The sequence below is a fragment of the Botryllus schlosseri genome, chromosome 6 (assembly GCF_051294905.1).
Source record: "Botryllus schlosseri isolate E-star chromosome 6, Bs_hap1, whole genome shotgun sequence".
Lineage (NCBI taxonomy): Eukaryota > Metazoa > Chordata > Ascidiacea > Stolidobranchia > Styelidae > Botryllus > Botryllus schlosseri.
Genome location: NC_137241.1, coordinates 16,946,635 through 16,971,307, shown reverse-complemented (window position 1 = coordinate 16,971,307; position 24,673 = coordinate 16,946,635). Strand labels below are relative to the sequence as shown.

The 24,673-nt window shown below is 40.0% G+C and overlaps 2 long non-coding RNA genes across 2 annotated transcripts; both read right to left on the bottom strand.

Moving 5' to 3' along the window:
- Positions 1–8,090: 8,090 nt before the first annotated feature.
- On the bottom strand, positions 8,091–11,636 carry LOC145441250 (uncharacterized). Its single transcript, XR_013915781.1, has 2 exons — positions 10,651–11,636; positions 8,091–10,305 (listed from the first exon to the last, which is right to left on the bottom strand). It is a non-coding gene; the product is annotated as an uncharacterized LOC145441250 (long non-coding RNA).
- A 12,036-nt stretch (positions 11,637–23,672) lies between these two features.
- On the bottom strand, positions 23,673–24,422 carry LOC145441248 (uncharacterized). Its single transcript, XR_013915780.1, has 2 exons — positions 23,904–24,422; positions 23,673–23,840 (listed from the first exon to the last, which is right to left on the bottom strand). It is a non-coding gene; the product is annotated as an uncharacterized LOC145441248 (long non-coding RNA).
- Positions 24,423–24,673: the final 251 nt, after the last annotated feature.

The window sequence follows — 24,673 nt, the reverse complement described above, 5'->3', positions numbered from 1 at the left end:
ATCTAAGTCGAACAATACAATACAGAGTAATAACTATAAGCGAAAACAATTTTCATTAAACTTCGGCTTCGCCCCCTCACCCCTTCTAGTGATTTCACCCGCCCGCCCCCCACCCCCCCCCGAAATGCACCGAAATGTATATGCAATTGTGCAAAGCTTATTTTCTTGGTCGCTGCCTTCCGAGCAGTGTGCAGCTAAAATTGCCTTGATGTTTAGCGAAGCTTGCAATTTTTCTGAACTTCGCCCTTCCTTGACCGAGTGTTTCGTGTTTTTGTCATAAGACCGACTTTAATTTAAAACCTTTGTCTAGGTTACATGCTCGTCAAAAACTAAAAGGACAGGTTTACCTCTGACTCCAGTATACAAATATTCAGTGCTCTGAACTCTAAACCTTCTTTGAATTTCGGTTTTCGGCTTTTTTTTTGGCATGCCCATTAATCCTTCATGGGTGATTGATATGAGTCATATAGTAATCACCAGCACTGATAGACTTGTTTTACGAATGAGGGATTTGTAAACGTATCACGTAACAATTTGAAACACATACCGTATAATGCGTAATGTGAAAATGGCAACAAAGAAGGTTTGAACTAAACTGTATGGAAAGAGTGATTTCTTGTGACTTCAATTGCTACTCATAATTCGCCACATTGCCTTTATTTTGAATCCGGATTACACATGCGAGGTATGTAGGCAGCGTGTAACCGTGGCATATTAATGAACAGGCTTCAAAGTAAACGAATTTCCTGTTCAGTTGATACAGCCTACGGTTTTAGACATTCAAAAGCAAGTTTTATATTTTGAATTAAGTTCGCGAAGATGTTGAACGTAATCAGCTTCAAATATAGCCGTAAGTCTGGACAAGGGTGCTGACTTCTTTTAGTAATCAGCGCGTCAAATTTTGATCTGGACCACGAAACAATTTCAAATTGGAGACGGAGTCACGACCATAAAAAGTTGGAAACCACCGGATGTGGGGTGTTTACGAAGCTCCATGGTTCGCACCGGCATTAGGCTGATAATTAGGTCAGATTTAGAGCAAATTGCGAGTGATATGCCACAAATTAGCACAGAAGTGAAGCTCCGGCGGGTATTTCGGAGTGAAAAACGGTGATTTTAGCTCTGAGCGGGAAATATGACCTTTTTTTTTAGTCAACCGATCACAAAGTGGGAAAAGTTAACCGTTTTTTGAGAATTCTACTCCGCTTTTGCAAGTTGCAAATTTCTGAAAGAGTGTCCTCTTTTTAGATTTCCAAAATATGGTAAGCCTAGCAATGATGGATACGGAGATTACAAATTCCCTTGAAAAAAACTATTACTGACATCCAATCCATGCTGGATAAGAGGGGATTATGGCTACCCGTGTATATTTCATTACGCCGTTTTCCGACTGGATCACTAATATATTGAATTCAACCACGAAGCAGCTATAATGTGACCCGGAAAGCCATATGCTGTTATGTCGCATGCTCATATGTTCATGGACCGACTGAAACGTCCCTATACTCCCTATGGAATCAAGTTATGCCGCGATACGGGGATTATTCTGTTCCTCATAATTTTGAATCAAGTTAGAATCAATTATGTGTTATGCGTATAAAAAGCTAATCTGCAAGGCTTCGCTGAACTCCAAATCAAAAAGATCGCCCCAGTCATTGCACCTTATGTGCATGAGTTGAGAGGGTGTGTTTCCCTCGACTGCAGGAATCCCCTGAGACTGACGCGGTACGCAGGACACCCCTGTGGATCTGGCGCACCGATTGAGAACCATCACTGTACTTGACTGAGGTGGTATCGGGGATATCTTCGAAGAAGAGCAACGGCTATATAACCGTCTATCATTACACCTACGTTGGACTTTGATTGAAGTCCCCTGGGACAAGGGTTGCATTTAAAACAAACGGTGTTTTAAAACACTTTGTTCAAAACAAAGGCCTTTTTTAAAAAATTGTGATTTTTATAAGTTGTGAAATTATGCCATAACTGTGTAAATACTTCCCAAAAAACATGTTGCATGAGCCTATGAACATGGACAATTACCATTAGCAGACGTATATCGATACGGGATGGTTGGAACCCTCAAAATAGTCGGTTCAACAACAATAGTTCAGATATTTCGGCAAAGGAGCTATTATCCTATATTTTCAATTATCAATGTCAATCCACTATGACGTCACAATTGAATATCCGTGAAGTCATGGCTTTAAAACAGCATAATAAAAAACATGTTTTAAACAAGGACCTTGTTTCAAACACGTTTGTTTTAAATTGATTTTTGTTTTAAATGCAACCCTACCTGGGACATTTAACTTTGTACACAGCGGATGATATTTAGGGGCGTCTCGTTAGCTATTTCTAGCGGAACATCCTTGACTACGGTGCGGCTGCGTTATCTCGTTGAGTGATACAGAGAAGCGCCAATTTAACTCGTTGTTTCAATACCGTGAGCTCACCCATCGCTAAGGGTAATCTGATAGCTTTATCTTATAGCAGACACGCCACTCCTGGGTTGTTCCTCCCAGATCTGGGTTTTTCGAGCATCACCTGGGTTTCTGGGTTTTTGTCCTTGAAATCTGGGATTTTTAAACATCATGTTTGTAAGGACAATTTTACGCTCGAAAATTAATTATTAGATTAATAAGATCATAATGTCGTAAATGGACACACTTCAGTTCGCCATTGCCGATGGATTTCGCTGTTATTGTAACGGCAGAGTCTTGAGAAACTGTTTCACTACTAAATGAGAAGCCTTGCGATGCAATGGAGCTTCATTGAATACTAACTGCCAGGTCGCAGAAAGTTTGTTCAACTCATTGGAACTGTTGTCTTATAATTCAAAACGATAGGAGAATTTAATGCTTTAATCGGTAGGTTATCATCAGCACATTCGCATATACCCTAAAAGTCATGATTGGTAGTTTATATTTCGACTAAACAAGTACCGGTCATATTATCCCAGATAAAAGTGATTGTCCCAGGATAAATCAACCGAAAGCTACTTTCAATTTTGCCAAGTCACTGGAAATATCCTAAAATCGCCCTCGGAGATGAGGAATGGCATTGTTTGGAGTATTGGCGCGCACCATACTGTTTCATAGCAATGCGTCGAGAGGAAAACCACATATTTTTGTGGGATTTCCAGTGTTTACCGAGCAAAATCTATTGTATGAACTGTGGGAATTTCAATATCAAGGGCTAAAACTTACTTCCAGGACTGTATAACTGTAATTAATGACTGTCAGTTTCCACTCTCACAGCCATCGCATATAAATTTAAGTGAAATATAGGATCTGGGTTTTTCTGGGTTTACTTAGCGGCCACATCTGGGTTTTTCCGAAATATCCCAGTAGCATCCCTGCTTAAGCACCGAACCAGCAAATCACCGGCAACGCATGATCAGCATTGCGACTACTTTTCGCGCTTATTCAGCCGTTACCGACATTAAGCCGTCGCTTGTGTAGTCGTGTAGGTACCGCGAACAGTTGTACGCGTTGGTGGTAGACGGAAATAGGTCATAGGATGATACTTATTGTAGCTGCATCAACAGAACATGTAGACGGTAGCAAGTACGCGCGTTGAAAGTTGAATTATATATTAGTCCTGCGGCACTATTACTCGACATAATAAGTTCTTTAATTTTCAAGGGATGTAGTCGCAACTTAATTCACTCATTGTGAGCTCGAAGCTCCAAATAGGCAACTATATTAATAGGACAGTTACAATCCAATTCCAAGCCAATTCTGTGCAGCTTATTCAAGTACAAAATTTACCAACAACACCATTTAACAACCAACAACACCATCTATTAGGCCTACATTCTTAGCGACTTTAATCCATTCTAATCCAGCAAGAAAGAACGTTTGAAATTCAGCATTGAAAAGTATAGGTTACTACAGCAGTCGGGGAAGCACAAGTCAGAGATTACGGTATTACAATATCGGTATCCTTTCATATTTTGGTCAGCATACATCATGTGTTTCCATTTATCAGCGAAAATTATACGGGTACGAATGTTACTAATCTTGTTGATATCGTGAATGAAATTTGAGAACTTCAGTCACGAAGCCTTCATGTCGAATAATCGTAACATCGCGAAGCGTGCTGGAGTGCACGATGGTAGCAACGCAAATCAAGATTCACGTCAGAATTCGGTTGATATGCTTACGATCGGATCGGACCCGAAAACGTGCATTCGAGAGGGAGTCAGTAAACATAAAAGCGACGTGTGCTGGAGCGAAACTCCAGCGAAGTCGCAGTTGGGAAGTCTTTCTGCAATACGCGGCAATGTGAAGCAACATCGGTGTGATATATGTGACATGGTACTCCGTACAAAACAAGGTTTAAAAGCGCACTTGAATAGACACGGTGGCGTCAAACAACATCGTTGCGATATATGTAACAAGGAATTACATGACCGAGGGACTTTAAAGTTACACATGTCGATTCATTTCGATGTCAAAGAATATACATGTGATGTATGTGGGATGGAGTTCCGTTGGCCGCGCGATTTAAACTCGCATAAGAGCATCCACACTGACTACAGACAATATCAATGCAAGGTATGCAACAAAAAGTTTCGTCAGAAAAAGTATTTAACGGTACATATGCTAAGACATTTCGGGGTCAAGGAATATGCTTGCAGTGTCTGTGGTATGGAATTCCGCACGGAAGATTATGTAAGAACACACATGAATGTTCACAGTGAAATCAAACAACATCGTTGCGACATATGCAACAAAGAATTTCGCCATAAAGTGGTTTTAATCCAGCACTTGCAAATCCACGCCGAAGAAAAATATACCTGCGAAATATGTGGAATGAAGTTTCGTAATAAGAGCGTATTGCAATTACACATCGGTGTTCACATGGGCGTCAAAATTCATCGTTGCGAAATATGTGACAAAGCATTTCGACAGAAAGACGGTTTAATGCAGCATCTGCAAGGTCATTTTGGCATAAAGAAATTTCCCTGCGAAATCTGTGGTAGAGCATTCGGTTCCAGTTCAACGACGAAAAGGCACATGAAGATTCATATTTGTCTGAAGGAATATCGGTGTGGGGTGTGCGGGAAAGAGTTCACCAGAAGAGATGGGTTGAAATCGCATATGAATGTCCACAGTGACGTTGAAAAGAAAACAAAAAAATGACGGTGACAGTAATGGGCTATTCGCAAGACTCCGGCCACGTGAGGAGTTGCAGACCAGGGTTGTAATGACTCGACTCGAGTCCGACTCGAGTCACGTTTTTCAGATGACTCGAGTCATTTTCTCAAATTACGGAAATGACTCGACTCGACTCGAGTCAATTTGTGTATTGACTCGACTTGGACTCGAGTCATTGCGCATGACTCGAACCAAGTCATATGACTCGAGACTCAGACGGCCAAGACCGACCTTTTGTTGTAATTTCGAGGAATAATAAAGTAATCACACTATTGGGATTTCGTCTATTGGTACTGGTACTTGAAAATGCGCCCAGAAACTTCTAAAAATTACGAAAATTAGTATATTATAAATGCGAACCATTCGATATCACCAAACAGAGTTACAAAAAGTGGATTTAACAAGCCTTTAACTGGAAACTGGGCAGTCAACACAATGACTTTGACTCGACTCGAGAGTCATAATACCATGACTCGGACTCGACCCTCTGCTCGGTGACTTGGACTCGGACTTGACTCGGTGGTGAATTGAAAATGACTCGACTTGACTCGAGTCAAAACTATAAAACTGAGATTGACTTGTGACTCGGAGCATTGTGACTCGGTTACAACCCTGTTGCAGACATCGACAACTTGATAATAATTCATGCAGTCTTAGCCCAATTATAGCGAACTGCCGGTAATCTAATTCTGTTTTAATTTGTGAAATGTTTCGTCGCTTCAATTCTAATCTTCTGTTTGAATTTTTTCTATGCTCCAATTCTAACCCTATTGTAATTTCTGGTTTTCCTGCATATGGGAGCTGTATAGTGCACCATTTCCATTCTTCAGCTTATTAGAATGAATTGTGAAATGATATGAACTGAACTTGATTCATTTTTTTTGTGAACTCTATAATTCAGATAGTGATGTTATTTGAAAAAAACATGTTTGGCTATAATTTTAATTCTCATGTAATTTAAGACAAAATTGTGTGGCTAAAATTCAATGCCAGGCGTGGGCATTTATATTCCTTCGCGAGCCAAATGAAAAGTAAACAATACGTTGGCGGGCCCACTGAAAATTTTTAGCTATATTCACCAGCGTATTTTAATTTTATTTCTGGATTACATGGTTAATAAATGCTGCTCTGTGAAGGTGTTGATCTTAGGTAATGAGAAAGTGACGGTTAATTAAAAAAAATATCGTTTGTCGTCACGATTCGAAGCAATGTTAAACATGATACATTTCTAACTCTCTTTAAACCCCTATACGCGTTCTTCTATAGAATATATTATTAATATATTAAGACTCCAAAACAGTGGTTGTCAACCTTTTTTAGACACGCCTCCCTTTATGATAATGATATCACAAAATATTTAATAGTGCAACATAGTGTGCTAGCAATCCCCACGAATAGTTTGATGGCAAGGGAGGTTATGGCTGTTGATGAGAGAATTCTGAAATATCAAAATCGAACAATACAATTCACAGAGTAATAACTAGAAGCGAAAACAATTTTCAATAAACTTCGGCTTCACCCCCCTCACCTATTGTGGTGATTTCACGCCCGAAATATATATGCAATTGTACAACGCTTATTTTCTTGGTCTCTACCTTGCGAGCAGTGTGCAGCTAAAATTGCCTTGATGTTGAGCGAAGCTTGTAGTTTTTCTGAACTTCACCCTCCCTTGACCGAGTGTTTCGTGTTTTATTCATAAGACCGACTTAATTAAAAACCTTTGTCTCGGTGACATGCTCTGTAAAAACTAAAAGGACAGGTTTACCTCTGACTCCAGTATACAAATATCCAGGGCTCTGAACTCTACGCCTTCTTTAAATCTCAGTTTTGGCTTTTTTGGCATGCCCAATAATTATTCATGGGTGATTGATATGATGAGTCATATAGTAATCGCCAGCACTGATTGACTTGTTTTACGAATGAGGGATTTGTAAACGTATCACGTAACTACTTGAAACACATACCGTATAATGCGTAATGTGAAAATGACAACAAAGAAGGTTTGAACTAAACTATATGGAAAGTGTGATTTCTTGTGACTTTAATTGCTACTCATACTTTGCCACATTGCCTTTATTTTGAATCCGGATTACATATGCGAGGTATTTAGGCAGCGTGTAATCGTGGCATATTAACTAAGCACAACCAAACATCAATACATAAGTTACTATTTGAAACTATAGGCAGAGTGGTGATCAATATCCTGCTGCGAGGTAGGGTCTTCTGTAGTGCATTGATAACCTGATATACACCACGGGGGTGTTCTTACAATTACACTACAATGTCCTGTCCATAGCATGTCTGCTTACTATGTGTGGATACTTCTTACGCAATGACGAGCGGAGCTATTACTTCTGACGTAATAATGAGTCAGTGGCGTTTGAAAACAGACGTTTGTGCTATCGCTAACTTGTTATATTATCTCATTCTTGTTCACGAATATTCAGTTTATGTCATAGTCCTTGTACAAACAAAAAGTAATCGTTCTTTCACAAAAAAATCGATTAGATATGGGAAGTAGTCGATTACGATTACTTCGGATTTTTTTCAAATGTAATCGCTTTCGATTACGATTACTTCAAAATGCTGTAATCGTCGTAATCGATTACGATTACTAATCGCGATTACCCCATGTCTGGTCTGCATCCCCGGTTTTTTCTCCTACATGCTATCCTTGAATGCTGAGCGTCTAGCAGGATAGCCGCGGATACCGGCTTTCGAGTCTTTGGTCTGATCCGGCCGACCTACCGATCGAGAAGCCGGACGCATCACCATTACACTATCTCGCTCGGTAACCGGTAACTCGGTAACCCTCGACAACCATCTGATTCTTGAAATGGGCTTTAGTACCAGTTGAATATAGAGATGATTTGGTAAACAGCATATTTAGTGAGGCGCACTCCCCCCCCCCCAATAATAAAGCCACCACTGTTTATACGCATATATTGACATATTGACATGACACCGCGAAACATACAATGGCACAAAACCCTTGCATCTACGTTACACACATAAATCACTGCACAAACCCCAATAGCGTTATTGTCAGCCCTATGCACTTCCTAGTGTACTACCTTATTACTTAGGGTTACCATATTTTGGTATCGGGAAAGGAGGACGCTTTTTCAAAATTTTCATACTCAGAATACCGGTGAAAAATCCTGAAAAAGTCAGACGTACAGTGATAAATTTCTACCACTTCGTAGTCGGTTGATTGAAAAAAAAGGTCAACTTTCGCTCAGCTCCCGAAATCCCCACCGGAGCATCACTTCGGTGCTGATTTACGGCATATCAAATTTGACCAAAACTCCTAAAAAAAAAATAGGACACATCTCAAAAAGGAGGACATTTAGGCGTCATCGGAGGGCATTTTCAAAAACCCGAAAAAGGAGGACAAATCCTCCTAAAGGAGGACGTATGGTAATCCTACTATTATTTTAACTATACTACTTCAACTTCAAACACCGTCATAATCGCGCACAACCAGCACCTCCAGCAACACTCCCAGCCAGACCGAAACCTGCATCCGTTTTCCACGTACGTAGTACCTATACCTACCCACCAAACATCCTAGAAAACAGCTCAATGACAACACAATGAGATTACCAGGGCATTACAGATATGATCAGTACATCAGTGATTCTCAACAGGGAGGCCGCGAAGCATTTGCAGGGGGTCCGCGAAGCCTCTAAATTGTCAAAATGGTTGATAACTTAATTTGTATTTCTCTAAATTAGGAAAATCACGATGCAGTAATTGGTATTTCTTTAAATTGGAAAATCACGATGCAGTTTGACTTCAAAACTGCTAAAAAAATTTCAAGACTCACATCAACAGAATGGTCGTCTGAGATGAAGTATCATATAGTGTACAAACTATATAATGTAAACATGTTACATGTTACAAGTCACAATTGTCACATTCTATAGTACAAAGTACAAACTCATTTTAATTGCCAATTGCAAAAATTCAATTTCTCCTGTGCTATACGTACCGTAACCACTATTCCAGACTAGCTTCAAGACGAGCTGCTAGATAGAAATAACATTATGTTTCGCAGTTTCGGTGCCATATATGTTGTTATCGCACCCAAAGGTGTCATCGTAAGCGTTACGCGTTATTATCACCTTCGCCACCACTTATCTTTGCGGAAATAGATTTTCGGTACTAGTTCACATCAAATCCAAGACGTGCATTTTCAAGACACGATCACCGATCACGTTTGTCAAGAAATCCAGCTACAGAATTCACTTTGAACTGTCTACCAAATTTCTTCATAAATAGTATGATGCTGTTTTGAAGAAATGACATCTTGTTGATGTTTATCACTATCCCACAGATAATATTTGCACCAGACAGATGACACTTGCACGATAATTGAGTAAAATTGAACTAACATATCTGGGGGGTCTTCGGCGATCCGTGACGGTCCAAAAGGGGTCCGCGGAGACAAAAAGTTCGAGAACCACTGCAGTGAATCTTCCTCCAGCACTTGGCTTTCTTTGGAATTAAGTAACGTAAAAGTAATGATAGTTTGGAGAGGCATTAGGGAGAAAGGTTACGAAAACCCGAGTTATAAAGATTCTGTTCATTTCAGAGGGCGTGATTGGTGACAGAGACGTGCCACAATGATTTCCCCCGATGTCTTGATACCGTTATTGGGAACCTTGTTGCTCTGACCGTCTTCTACGGTCACTTGATATGACGTGAGTCAAGGCGAGGAACATCACCAATAAACAGAACAGCGCAATTATTACGTAGTTGAGGTTTAAGCAACCCTTCGTCGTCTGTACCAATACCACGGCAATGACACTAGTGATAAAGCCCATTAGCGTGGCGACCAGCGTTATAGCTGCAACGATGACATCCGCTATATATCTCTTCCTAGTTGCTTTCACCCATAATGTGATTCCGAGTGATCCCATAAGAATCGATAGTGCACCACACCATATCCCTTCGTAGATGTCGATTGAGCTAAAACATTCAGGAGTGTCAAGTCTTGACTGTGGTGAAGCTTGAATGATTCCGAACGCGATTAAGGCAATCCCGAAAAGGATCTCTAGTATCACGAGTCCGAGAATGACCTTTCGAGGCATGGCAAAAATCGTTCCTGCGGATTTGATCACTAACAGAAATTTCAAAGCTGTGAAAGTAACAAAAGGTATTATTGAGACTTCACCAAAAATTGGTGAATAACTAGTGCCGGGGTGGGCATTCTGGGCAACCTGCGGTCGTAGAAGCAAATTTGTGAGGCCGTCCACAGTTAATTCAAGTAGTATATGTGTTGGCGGCCGTCAACATGCAAATTAAATTTACGAATTGACTTCCTAATTGAGAAATTTTAGCTAAACTTGAAATTTTCTTCCCGATAAGCGCGATTCAATGCGACTTAAATTTTCGATTTTAATAGCGTCCTTTACTATCTTAACCCCACTGTGTAGATGCAAACAGCAAAGAAAAATGAAGCCCCTCATATAGAAATACCAACTTTGAATCTTGTGCTCCTCCGGGAAGACGATGTTGGCCAAGCTCTGTAGGTATTGCTAGTCTTTATAATACAAATAGAAGAGCCGTATTCACCGTTGCTATAGCCAGGAAATGATTGTGACCTGTGATGGCGTAATATCAAGCTCATTTTTGAACACAATTATTTATCGTTGATTGATGACCAGTGACCACTGACCAGCAGGACATGGTATGGTATGGAACGAAATTTCGGTATGGAATATTGAAAAATGCAAGTATGGAATGGTATGGAAATTTTCCAAGTATGGCATAGAATGTTCTTTCCATACTTCCAGACTTTTTCCAGAATTTGACGGTTTGCCAGAATCATAACAATGATCTTACTTTCTTGGTCAAATTGGTTGCATATTACCTCAGAAAATCGCTCACTGTCTATCTATGTTCTTATCTCAATTTACGATTCATGGCTCACCCACCCCGTTCGACACCTATTTGTAGACAACAAAGTTGCGCAACGCGCATATGAAGTAAAATAAGATTATTAATAATACTAATAATAATTATTATTCCATTCTAAAAATATCATAAAAACGAACGATATTCGACCGCTGTCGCGTTGCAACTTGTATTTCGCTTATCGCAACTGCCACTCCGTAAACTACTAAGCGAGTTTTAAAATCGTAGACTCTAATAGTGTAGAAGTTACATCATGGGCGGGCAACATATGGCCCGCGGGCCGGATCCGACCCGCGGACAGTTTCCCGTCTTAGTTGATATGAGACCCGCCGGCTGGTGTCCGGTCAATGCCGAGAAAGCCATCTCCTAGAATGGACACCACCGAGAATGGACATTACCGAGAATGCGTGCGATAGTGGAGCTTACGCGTATAAGTTCGTAGAAGCGAGAAGACTTGCATTATCGGCATTCACGATGTACTCAACCCTAATGAATTGATAGCTTGGTAAATTTGGGGCATCCGGCTTATCGAATGCCTTGAAATCTTAATTAAGGATTGCACCTTGTGCTGATTGATCAGAGAGAAGCAATAGGCGAATAATATATCTAATCACATATCCGACCCCCAAGTACTTAATATTCCTATACCCGGCCCGCCGACTACGCCCACCCCAGCATAGTAGTATCAATCGGTCGTTGGGTGCCTAGGGCTCGCATGCCGTATTGAAAACTCGTGTTGGCAAATCGTGCTTTCAGACACCCCCCCCCCCTATCGCTGGCATGTCGTAATGTGTTCTTATGGGGGCGCTGGTTTGTCGTACTTTCAGGTATAGGCTGCGTTGGCATGTCGTATTAAAAACTCGTGTTGGCAACTGGCAAGTCGTACTTTCAGACCCGATCCTATATTCTCATCACACCCATTCTTGAGATCAACTCTTAACGAAAATACAAACAATGACATCAACAACTCGATTATAATCAAAGTAATTCGCAGTTATACAAATTGTATTACACCCAACAGTAGTTAAGTAGATCGCTCGCGAGCGGCTAATTTTTGCATGAGGTTCTTATGGGCCCGCTGGTGACTCGTATTGAAAACTCGTGTTGGTGACTCGTACTTTCAGACCCCCCTCTCGCTCGTGATTCGTAATGGGTTCTTATGGACGCGGCGGTGACTCGTACTTTTGGGTATAGGCTGCGGCGATGACTCGTATTGAAAACTCGTGTTGGTGACTCGTACTTTCACGTATAGGCTGCGGCGGTGATTCGTATTGAAATACTCGTGTTGGTGAGTCGTAGATCGGTCGTGAGCGGCTCATTTTTGCATGGGGTAGTATAGGCGGGGTGGCGAGCGGCTGGAAAACCGGGGGTGGCATGCGGCTCCTTATGTCTTATGGCGGCGGTGGCATGCGGCTATTGCGTCTTATGGGTGCGGTGGCAAGCGGCTCCTTATGTCTTATGGCGGCGGTGGCATGCGGCCGGAAAACCGGGGGTGGCATGCGGCTCCTTATGTCTTATGGCGGGGGTGGCAAGCGGCTATTGTGTCTTGTGGTCGCACGGTAACCCTTTTCAGCATAGGGATAGCTCGCACGCGGCTTCGTTGTTGGCATGTCGTTATGTGGGAGTAGCGACATCTAACATATTCATCGCGTGAAAGATTGATAACGATGGTGATCGCCAAATACATTATGTCGGGTGAAACACTGCGGTCTCGGCGAAAAAGTTAGCAGGTTATGACCAACAATGCGCAGGGATTGAGCGAGTTACGCAACCCGATTATGTCGAGGTCTGGATCACGATGCAAGTCTACCTGAGAATCCGAACAATCTTGCAAAATCAAGGTGTGAATCCGTGAAAGGGTTGTACTCGTGTGAGATTGATTTTTCACAAGTTGGGTGGAGGTTGGTTCATAGTAAGACCATGTTACGTCCAAATATGGCTGCTTGCCTGTCCCCAAGTCATCTATGCCCACATTGAATGTACAGAGTCGTCGCATGATGAGACTTGAGAACATGAATTTGTTTTCCGTGATGTTTGTACACCGACACATTGTATGTACACCTGGTTTACGCGAATACTTGTGAACAATCGCGACGTACTTGATGTGATGGTGTATGCATTGGTATTTTTCATGGAGACAAAACACGGTCTGTAACATGTTTACTTGAATATTGGTCGTTGGTTCATGAGTGAATATCCGGATCCGGTTCACACACTTTCTCATATTAGTGATCCGGTTTCAGCTGACTGGAGCGAAATGTATTGACCAGTAAAGACACAATATAGTAAACAGATCTGAGGAAACTCACAAGTAACCAGGTGTTGTTAGCGCGATGGGGAACATAAATTCATTATCCATGTATCAACCAGTTACCAAAGTCGATGAGGTGTTTTATTCAGACATTCTGACTCTGAAAAATCCAAAGCACGAACCCGGACATCACGGACATATCGGAAACCGCTTTATTCGCCAATTCCGAAAACATACATGTCGATGTACAACAGCACATTGTTATTGCATGCGAGTACCCAATGATTTTGATGAGATGAATCAGAACAAGTGAATATTTGATTAAACAAATGTATCGGGGTCGTTGTTGGTGTATATTTTGTCACAGTTCGTTGTAACCTATTTCAAACTGTCGTCAATACAACAAATACCAAATTGTCGGGTGTGTTTGTCAGATTTCCAAATGAAAATGGTTTTGTTACTCTAGGAAAAGCTAGATGACCAAGAGAAAATGTATTGATACACTGGGTAAACGCCAGATATCCAAAGGAAAATGATATTTTTACTCATGTAAACGACGACCCACCAAGTGAAAATGGTTTGTTGCTCAGGGGAAATGGTTTGTTTCTCAGGGAAAAAATATATTTCCAAGTGAAAAAGGTTTGTTACCCAGAGAAAAAATATATTTCCAAGTGAAAAAGGTTTGTTACCCAGGGAAAAAATAGATTTCCAAGTGAAAAAGGTTTGTTGCTCAGGGTAAACGATGGATCGCCATGTGAAAATGTATTGTTACACCGGGTAAACGGTAGATCTCCAAAGGAAAATGGTTTTGTTGTTCGGGTAACGGTGGATCTCCAGGTGATAATGATATTTTTTTTTACTCTGGTAAGCGTCATGTAGCCAAAGGAAAATGTATTTTTACTTGGGAAAGTATCATGGGTTCAGTGTTTGCAATGTCGTTGGTATTGTTAAACGTTGTCGTCGGTGGTCGTTGGTATACTATTATGAGAGTGAAAAGGATTTGCACGTCTTGTGCAGAGTATTGTGACAGTGGACATATTTTTGGTGCGACGAAACAAGATCATTGTTCAAATGTTAATGCATGCATTTCGATTACCGAGTTGTTGTACAATAGAGACGACTCTACATTAGATCATGATGTGTGCTTCGATTAAAACCGCAAGACCACATGTAAATCTTTTCGCACAACTCGATGACATTAATAAAGTGTTACTAAAAATAACGATTACCTATTTACACAACATAAAAATAACAATTCATGTCGTAGTAAGTAAGTTTCTTGAACTCGTACTTGATGAAAACGAATGGTGACAAGTATGCTTTTGTGTTTGAGTGAAAAATAATTATTTAGAGTATAGTGACAGTTTGTGACCAACGAATGCAAATCGATCATGATATTACAATATACGCTTTCGTCAACATAACGACTTGGCGTAGAAACACTTTCACGTTTTTTGAATAACTGGATTCTCGAAACTTGTTACTTTTACGATGTACCGTTGGGGCGCAAACTATAACGACCATTTTGTATGATAGTGTGTTTTAGTTGTATTGTTGTGAGGATAATCATATGATGACTCAGCACTTTTCGTTAGCAAAGTAAATTGTTTTGCGTGTTAGATTTGTGGAAAGTAAGTCGAATACATACTTTTTTGTGGAAGTAACTGTATTATTGTGATATCATTGGTAGGTCTCTCAAGCAGTGACCATGGTTTTGAAAGATGTATCGATATAATATTTTCTAAAAGTCAAACTCGGACGGCTATCATGACTGTGGAGGACTTACGATAAACACCTTTGTTACAAGAACTATGATATTTCTGTAAGTACTATAGTTGTGTGTTGGATTATTTGAATATTTAGATGTGTGACCATTTGTGTAAAAAAAGTTTGTAGAGTCTAAACAACCATTTGGTTTCGTAGTGTGAGGATATGAAGTAAAATCGACTACTTTGTGTGATGTAAATATCCTTCGTACTTTTGTAAGAGTTGTGGGGGTGCTCATTCATACCCTACAAAGTAACTAGTTGATACAAACAAAATAATGAATGACCGCCAACACATTGAATTCATAACCGAAGATAGTGAAAATTGTTTACTGTTAGACTAACATAATTCGTATCCAGCAAAACGATAGACACCAAAGGTTCGATGGAGTTTAAATCTAGATTGTATTAAGCGAAGTGATGAGTACCTCCAGTAATAAAATCGAAACGCCCAAAACAAATTTTCTGTGTCTTGGTTGTTGTAAATAACTATTTGGTATGATATTAGTTGAGTGTGTGACAATTCGTATCTGTCGAGGTTGCATGTTTAGCCATATCGAAATGAATCCAGTATACATATAGTATACATTGATCACAATAGAATCGATGAGAATGTTAACCACATAGAGTGTATTTGTATGAAAGTCATTTCCAATACGGTTACTTTGATCGGTATTAATTCCCTGTCATACAAAAAACATGAAACCGTTGTACAGTTTCGTAGTATGGGAATATCAAGCGAAGTTGATTATTTTTTGTGTCACGAAAATATCTTGTATTGATATTGTACACTGGTTTCATTACCCAAGTGCGTGGAAATTGTTTTCTACTGGACAGATATGATTTGTATTTAGAAAAAACGACCCACACCGATAAAGCGCCGTTGTTTAATATCCGATGAGTGCGTGAAATTACCTTACGATTTGATTTAGCGAGTTAATTGCTGGTGATTCAATCACATACAAGTATATGGTCTTTTAGTGACTGAGTATTGTGACGACATTTACTTTGACGAATGGCAATGGGAAAATTTCCAATTTCTCTGCTCGTGTGTGTTGCACAACTAGTTCTAGTATGCATTCAGTGAACATCATACAAATTGACAACGACTTTCATTAGTTTGGTTAGATGATGACAATTATTCTGCAGGTTCAAATCGATATCACTACTATGAACAACAATACAAACACATTTTTCTAGATTTCAGGGTAGCACATACTTCGATTTTATTATTGTTATGAGTTTTGTATTAACCAAGGTCGGTTGAATAGGATCCATCCAGTAAAGATATTCAAAATTGTTTCTTGGTTGATCAAAGTCTTAGAGTGTAACCTCGTAATGTTTTACATTTCACACATTCGACAGAGAGTGTGAACAGAGTTTAACACGGATTAAACGACGCCGCCCGGAGTCCAAAGCGATTTACTCGTACTGCGTAAGATGAGTATGTTTCAATTCACTGTCACAGATTCTGACAATAAAGTATTGCACCGGTTGTTAACCAGCAAACGGAATTGTTGTTTCATCTTTAGTCTTGGTAACTGAAACGATTACATTTGTAAAGTATTTCCTGATATCGCGATACGCAGAGTGATTTTTATCGAGGTGGAGTAATTTTCCTATCAAGAACATTTCAGACACATAGTTTTACAACTTAATATGTTAAGAACAATGGTACTGAAAAGTTTGTTGCTGTCATAACATTTACCACAACGCCGTGTCTAATTAACGGGAATAATTTAATAATCAAGTCATGATCAACTATAACATATGTCAAATCAATGTGTCAATCCTTATGTTTACAGCATGATAACTTTGAATATAACACCAGCGTTCGATTGTAAGAAATGAAGTCACAACTACATTGATCAGACTTTCAAATATCGTATACTCAAATATATTATGTTAATCTCAAGTCACCTGCACCGAGTAGAAATTACTTTTGTCTTACAAAATATATCGAGTAGTAATTACTTTGTCTTGCAAAATAGTAACGACTTTTACAGTTGAACAAAAAAAGACGAGTTGGTGGTATATGCCTAAAACCGAACTTGATATGTTTGTGGGTTGTAGTGATTACTTGCGTAGTCTTGTCTACTTTTCGTATGGACACTTTTTGCTTTGGTCGGGTAAGTTACAAACGGATTTACTTGACAATGTTTTTGTGGCTGACTCTTTGAATATGGTAAGATGGTAAGATGTCGAGACGTAATACTATTTCCGTACACTCAATTACAACAAAACATAACCCACATTCAAATAATTCGTAAGCTACGAGTGGATTTAAAACTTGATGTTGTTTTGTGGTTAACTCAAGTCAGTGGTCATGTTTGTGTTGATTTCAGGAATGATCATGATGAGTTGGTCGGGTAAATTAGGTAATGTGGTAGTAACTATGACCGTACAGAGTTGCTGACATTCCAATATCTTTTACGCTGTAATATACGGATTTAATTGTGATAAATTATTTCTCGGTTATTGTTCAGACATTCAAATATCGTATACTCAAAATGTAATAGGTTTATGCCAAGTCGTATATGCATCGATTAGTAAATACTTCGTTTTACAGAATAGTAACGACCTTTACAGTTGAATAAAAAATTATCGGTCATATGAATACAACCAGGATGAATTATTTCAAGTTTGTGAGTTGTGGTGATATAATCAAGTAAGTAAAAACTAGATTTTTAACACCGGTTAATGTTGTGAATAATTCTTTTGAGTATGGTAAGATGTTAAATGGCTCTTTGAAAAACGGAAAGCCGGATCGCGAATAGAGTTGCAATGTTTCATTACTTGTTTCAAATCAATGTGCGTATAATCTCGAAATGTGACTGGGTGAAAGTTGGTAGTCATGCTTGTCAATCTATTTCAATTCAGACTATGTCAAAGTCCTAATATTTCATTTTGGATTATCTGGATTTACCTTTAGTACATCCTGCGAATGGATTCCGATGCGGTACTATAACATTTTTGATAATAATGACTCAAGGATTTTCAATCAACAATACCTGAATTTTTTGGTAATGCTAGAGTTGGCAAATGATTAGTTGCGTGTTTTTGTTAAGTGTTTGATTTCTCAGTATTGAATATAATTATTGTATGTGCATACTTGTGATTCTTGATTCTCATTGAGGTAGTTGGTATTGATTGTATAGGTGTGAAACAGCGGCGCGGAATGCGCGAATAATCCGAGACGGCTGAATGTTGGCGTCAGTGATATTCAGGTGACGTTCGATTCAACAAAAACGCGTTAAAGGGATTGTCAAAGGATTAGAGTTGTACCGATTTAAAACATTCAGATACGAATCAACTTGAGTTGTGTAGTGAGTTTCATTTCGAGTTGACAAATTGACACATTGCTTGAATATTCTTATCACACAACTAAAGTCCACCACTATTCCGGAGTGTCAAAACATATAGCGACCACCAGAAAGTGTCAAATTGTTGGTTTTCGAATCACCGTCTGCGATGGTTCTGTTATTCGTTACTTATTAAATCTTACTAGTGAAATCCAGTTTCGCGACTTACTGATTGTTGGTAACCGAATCGCCGTCTACGCCGGCTCCGTGACAAACTAATTACCAAAATATTACTTGTGCGTGATTCCTACCTCTGTAAATCCACACCACGAGAGATGGTTATGTCCGAGACATTATCTTGTCAGCGATCGCTGGGTTTTGCAAACTATTTCACACATTTTTGAAGTGTTAGTTTGTGAACGCGGTTATTGTTGGTATTCGAATCACCGTCTACGCCGGCTCTGCGGTAAACTAATTACCAAAATATCACCTTGGAAGTGATTCTTAGATTTAGCAAACTATTTCGCACTGAATGGAATAGTGTAATAATCGATAGTAGCGGCTGGACGAGAAATAATTCAGCGCACAGGTCATTCGAAATATAGGTCGCACGCACTGCTTAATCCTCACAACAAACCACGTTTCCGTCCGCGCGGTTATTGTTGGTGACTCGTACATATTCAACACCGCGCGAGAGATGCCTGAAAGTACGAATCATCGCCGCGTCCATAAGAATAACGATATATCATTGTCGTACTCGCCGTAATTTGGAATATACACATTACCTAAGGACCAATCACATGACTATTTACTTGATACATATTCAACACGAAGTACGACATGCCAACAACGAAGCCGCGTGCGAGCTATCCCTATGCTGAAAAGGGTTACCGTGCGACCACAAGACACAATAGCCGCTTGCCACCCCCGCCATAAGACATAAGGAGCCGCATGCCACCCCCGGTTTTCCGGCCGCATGCCACCGCCGCCATAAGACATAAGGAGCCGCTTGCCACCGCACCCATAAGACGCAATAGCCGCATGCCACCGCCGCCATAAGACATAAGGAGCCGCATGCCACCCCCGGTTTTCCAGCCGCTCGCCACCCCGCCTATACTACCCCATGCAAAAATGAGCCGCTCACGACCGATCTACGACTCACCAACACGAGTATTTCAATACGAATCACCGCCGCAGCCTATACGTGAAAGTACGAGTCACCAACACGAGTTTTCAATACGAGTCATCGCCGCAGCCTATACCCAAAAGTACGAGTCACCGCCGCGTCCATAAGAACCCATTACGAATCACGAGCGAGAGGGGGGTCTGAAAGTACGAGTCACCAACACGAGTTTTCAATACGAGTCACCAGCGGGCCCATAAGAACCCCATGCGAAAATTAGCCGCTCGCGAGCGATCTACTTAACTACTCCCAACACCAAAAGGAAAGGACTTTCTAGTTGATTAAAATCAAACCATCTGTCTTCAACTTGTGCTTTTTTTAGATTGCGCTCCTCAATTCGTCACGAATGAGTTGTAACCAAAGTCAAGAAATTCTTATGCCTATACAGATATAGGGGTGAATCTACCTAACACAATCACGAATCGCTGTTTCCAAGTATTTCACAAGTGCAATTGAATCGCTAGTAACCCCTATCTAAAAGTATGCATGCGTTCGATTACCGTTCCGACTGTCACGATGTTTAGAAATCAAGGTGAAGATGAAACACCAGCAGTATCGTTGCTGTCGGAATTCGTGACGGAGAATTAAAACACATACGCGCACTACACAGTGTGGAAATATAGCTTTGGATATCGAACGGTGCGATTAATACTTAATCCGTTCACATTCTCTATCGATCGTGCTAAATGTAAAATATCGCGACTCGCGAGGTTACACTCTACTAAGACTTTGATCATTACAAAAGCAAATTGGAATATGTTTGCTAGATGCACCCTATTCAACGAGAAGTGTCTAGTACACAAAACTCGTAATATCAAGGAAATACTTGCTACATTGTAATTTGCTAAATGTGTTTTGTATTGTTGTTCATTTGTAGTATTGATTGAAATTGTTTATTTGAACCATCAAAAAATAAGTCCCGACATGAAACCAAGCCGCTGAAAGTCGTTACCATCACAGAGAAGCAATTTGTACGATGTTTGCTAAATGTGTCCTATAGTTAGGTGTACTAGAATTATTTGTAAAACACACACCGACAAAGAAATCGGAAATTTTTCCGTTGTCATTCGCTACAGTAAATATATCATCACAAAACTCCAAGCATGCAAGACCTTGGTTGATATATATTTCGATTAGTCTCTTATGACACCATCAAACATTTTAGAAATATTTCGATTTGTAAAACCAAAGTCGTATGACTGATTAATAGTTGATTGGAAATTTGTTCATGTACCTCAACCATTACGGAAGAGTATACCACCGTTGTCAGACAATTTTTTACAAAACGGATCGAAACCAAGTCACTGAAAAAAAAACGTACGATGTTTGCTAAAAGTATCCTAGTTAGGTGTACTAGAAATATTTGTAAAACACACACACACACCGACACCGGTAAAGAAATCGAAAATATATCCTGATACACCTAAATCCGCTCAAACCGTTTTGTATTTTTTGTTCATTTGAATTTTTCCATTTCCATTCGCTAAAGTAAATGCCATGACAATACTCAGTCCTAATAAGATCTTACTCGTATGTAATTGAATCCATAACAATTTACTAAGTCAAACTCCAAAGACATTTTACTCACTCGGTGGATTATGAAATTAAGCAGCGTCACATAATCGTGCGGGTCGTTATGTTCAAAATACAAATTATACTTTACGTGTTCTGGATTCATTTCGATATGGTTAAACACTCAACCGCGACAGACACGAATTGTCACCCACTCAACTAATGTCATTCCAAATAGATTTCAGGTAGTGGGGAATAAAGAAAAAGAGGTTGGGAACCAATCTTCTAATTTCACAATACCTTTGGTTCGTGTAATTATGTTACTGCAAGCAGTGCGTTACCACATTAGATTGATATTTCATGAGATTCTGTTGTGATTTCCAAATAATCCCATGTGTATATTTCATATACGTCCCTTCTTCGGTGATCAGACAACATACATTGCAGACGATATCCGATATAAAGAAACTGAGGACATCATTGGTGCATCAGGGCTGTTTAAATGGATAAATTTTTTACAGTTATTAGAATAAAAACCGGAACATTTCCACATATCAAAAATAGAATATCACTTAAGAGGTTGGGCAAGTTGTGAAAGTATGGAATAAGTATTAAATAGGGCATGGAAGAATGTTGCTATGGTATGGAAAATTGCTCAAGTATGGCGTGGAACGATTGGGGCGGGAATGGAGTATGGATAAGTCCCATTCATCCCATACCATACCATACCATGCCCTGCTGACGAGGCACAGGCATAGGCACAGGCATCCATGTTGCGGATGAAACGTGTCACTATGTGGCGTCCAGTAAGTTCATTACGGCTATGCCTTGGAATGCGGCCGTGAATAGCAGAAAGGTTGACCACCCCTGATCTAGTGTCATATAGCATTAATCGCTGAAGCGTGCAAAATGTATTTGGTGCTTACGAATTGTAATCGCAATACTGTACCTTTTTTCGGATGCATATGGCTGCTCCAGACGTATCATCATCAGCAAATGAATTTAGCAGTGTGAGTAGAATACAGTCTGGTTACGGTAGACTGAATTAAATCATAGAATTCATTGCTATTAAACAGGGTTATGTAAGTTTTGAAGCGCACCTGATACTTCTACACCCAATCTACAGCCTATAACTGCTCTAGGTGCAGAGCGCGATGAGACTTTATTTACAGTTCCTCAAGAAGAAAGGCTTTAATATGGCATGGTATGGTATGGAATTTTCCATACTCCATACCCGCCCAATCGCTCCTTACCGTAGCGACATTCTTCCATACCATATTTGATGCTTTTTCCATACTTTCGCAACTTGCCCAACCTATAAGTGATATTCTATTTTTGATACGGGGAAATGTTCCGGCGTTTATTTTAATTACTTTGAATGAAATTTTTCATTTAATAACAGCCCTGATGCACCAATAATATTCCCAGTTTCTTATTTCATATGTCGTCAGCAATGTATGTTGCGTAATCATACCGAAGATGGAACGTACAATATATATACACACGGGATTCGCGCTGGCTCACTAAACAGTACGACTAATTATGGGGCAAAAGCGAACAACGTGATTGGGGGTAGGTTTATCACCCTATTGGAGCCCAAGACCCAAGTTTTTTGGGGGGCCTGGCGAAGTGCTGTTTCGTTCCTGCCAACGGGTATGCGCCCGAAGATGTTAAATTATTATTGAGGGTCCTACCTTTTCAAACACACCTCACTCAGCTCTACCTGTAAATCTGGTTTCGTGAGCAAAGAGAGGATAAAAATTGATAGTAATATGTATGCAATTCCCGATCATATTGACCGATTCAATCACGAATTATAGAAATTTTTCGCGCTTCGCCCGAGCAAAGCTGATTCAGCTAGTGGCCCCGATGTCGATGATAAGTAGCGACGAACAGTGTATATCCTGAGGGGGGGTCTGCATGGGAAGTTCGGTTTATCGTCATATGGGGGGCCTAAGACCAACATTTTGTGGGTGGGGGGTGACGAAGTGCTGTTACGGCCCTGCTCATGACATGTAGATATATAATGGTAATAACGCTCTGCTAGCAGTAACAACATCTACAAAATTTCGTGAACCAAAGGTATTGTGAAATTAGAAGATTGGTTTACAACCTCTTTATCACCCGCAACCTGAAATCTACATTTCCACCCTTTTAAATCGCTCCCTCCAATAAAATTTGGTAAGACTATGTATAAAGAATTGCTATTGGTGAAAGTTAAGATTCCATGAATTGAACAGCATGCAATAAAATTAATGAGCAGTGAACTGGCAACCGTAAACGCATATAAAAAGGTAAAATGTATGTGTAAGCCGACAACAAAATTGGAAGGGTTTGAAATATTTCCGAATGTAGCGAGGTAGCATCAATTTACATGTGTTTGTTTGTTTGTTTGTTTTGTGATATTCATGGTGTTTGTCGACTACTATGGTCATTTACACGAGGCCGATATTCTTCATTTTTACTCCGTTACTGCAGACTTATAGCACGGCTCACTTCTAGGCTACCTCCCCGGTGACTGTCCGTTAAGTTTAAATGCCCTGCTCTTGCTAACTATGCAAGGGTAGTGTCAGCTTGTGTATATTGTTATTGATGTTGTATTGTCGATGCCTTTACACTTGTATATCATTTTAGTAGTGTCGATATCTCTCCCACTTAAAAAGGGATATGCGGTGTTACGATATGCTTGATTGAGACCGGCGATGGGTTCCTGTCTTGTTTTGATGGAGAGATGCATGTGGTCTGCGGAAAGAATACACTTCGAGTTAGGCTTGTAAAGGTGTCTGTGTAAGTAGTCAGTCTTACAGCTAGAAGCTCGGTGATTATGCTACACATACTTGCACTTTTCCATATTCCGTATCGAAATTTCGTTCCATACCATGCCATCGTTCCATACGACAGTTCGATACTATAGCGAGGTCTTCGGAACCGGTGCCTAGAGCCGTGCGTTTTTAATGGAGATGAAGTCGGAGACGGATTTAAATGGAGCCGGGGTAAGAGTTGGAGTTGGTTCCAATAAATAATAGATCCGGCTCCTATGCATATTTAATAAAATGCTATGATAATACTACTATTGGCTGAATTTACATAATTCAACAGCAACCCCTCACAAAATTAAGAACTGTTGCCTCTTTGGACCACGTTCATTCTAACTAACCGCGTTGCTGGGGATTTGTCAGCAGAGCAGTCACAATTTCATGTGTGTAACCGATGGTGCTGTCTAACTGACTGACCCATTTGATAGTTCTCGCTCGGAGCTGGTGCCGAAACAGTAATTTATGATAGAAAAGAGCTCCGGAGCCGGAGCATTGTAACATGTGCATCTGCTCCAAAACCCTAATTATAACTTATTGAATAACCCCCAGATGTTAGATGTGATAATCCGTTAGTTTCTTAAAATCATAACATCTCAATTCTCTTAACATGCAGTGCAGGTGTTATGGAAATCTATGCTCTCATCAACATGTAGTATAGCGATATATGTTTGTTATACTGCCTCATATTGGATGTGCTGACTTACTACGAGTAGGCGATTGTATGTTTAACCTAATTTCAATATTCACTAAACTACTCTC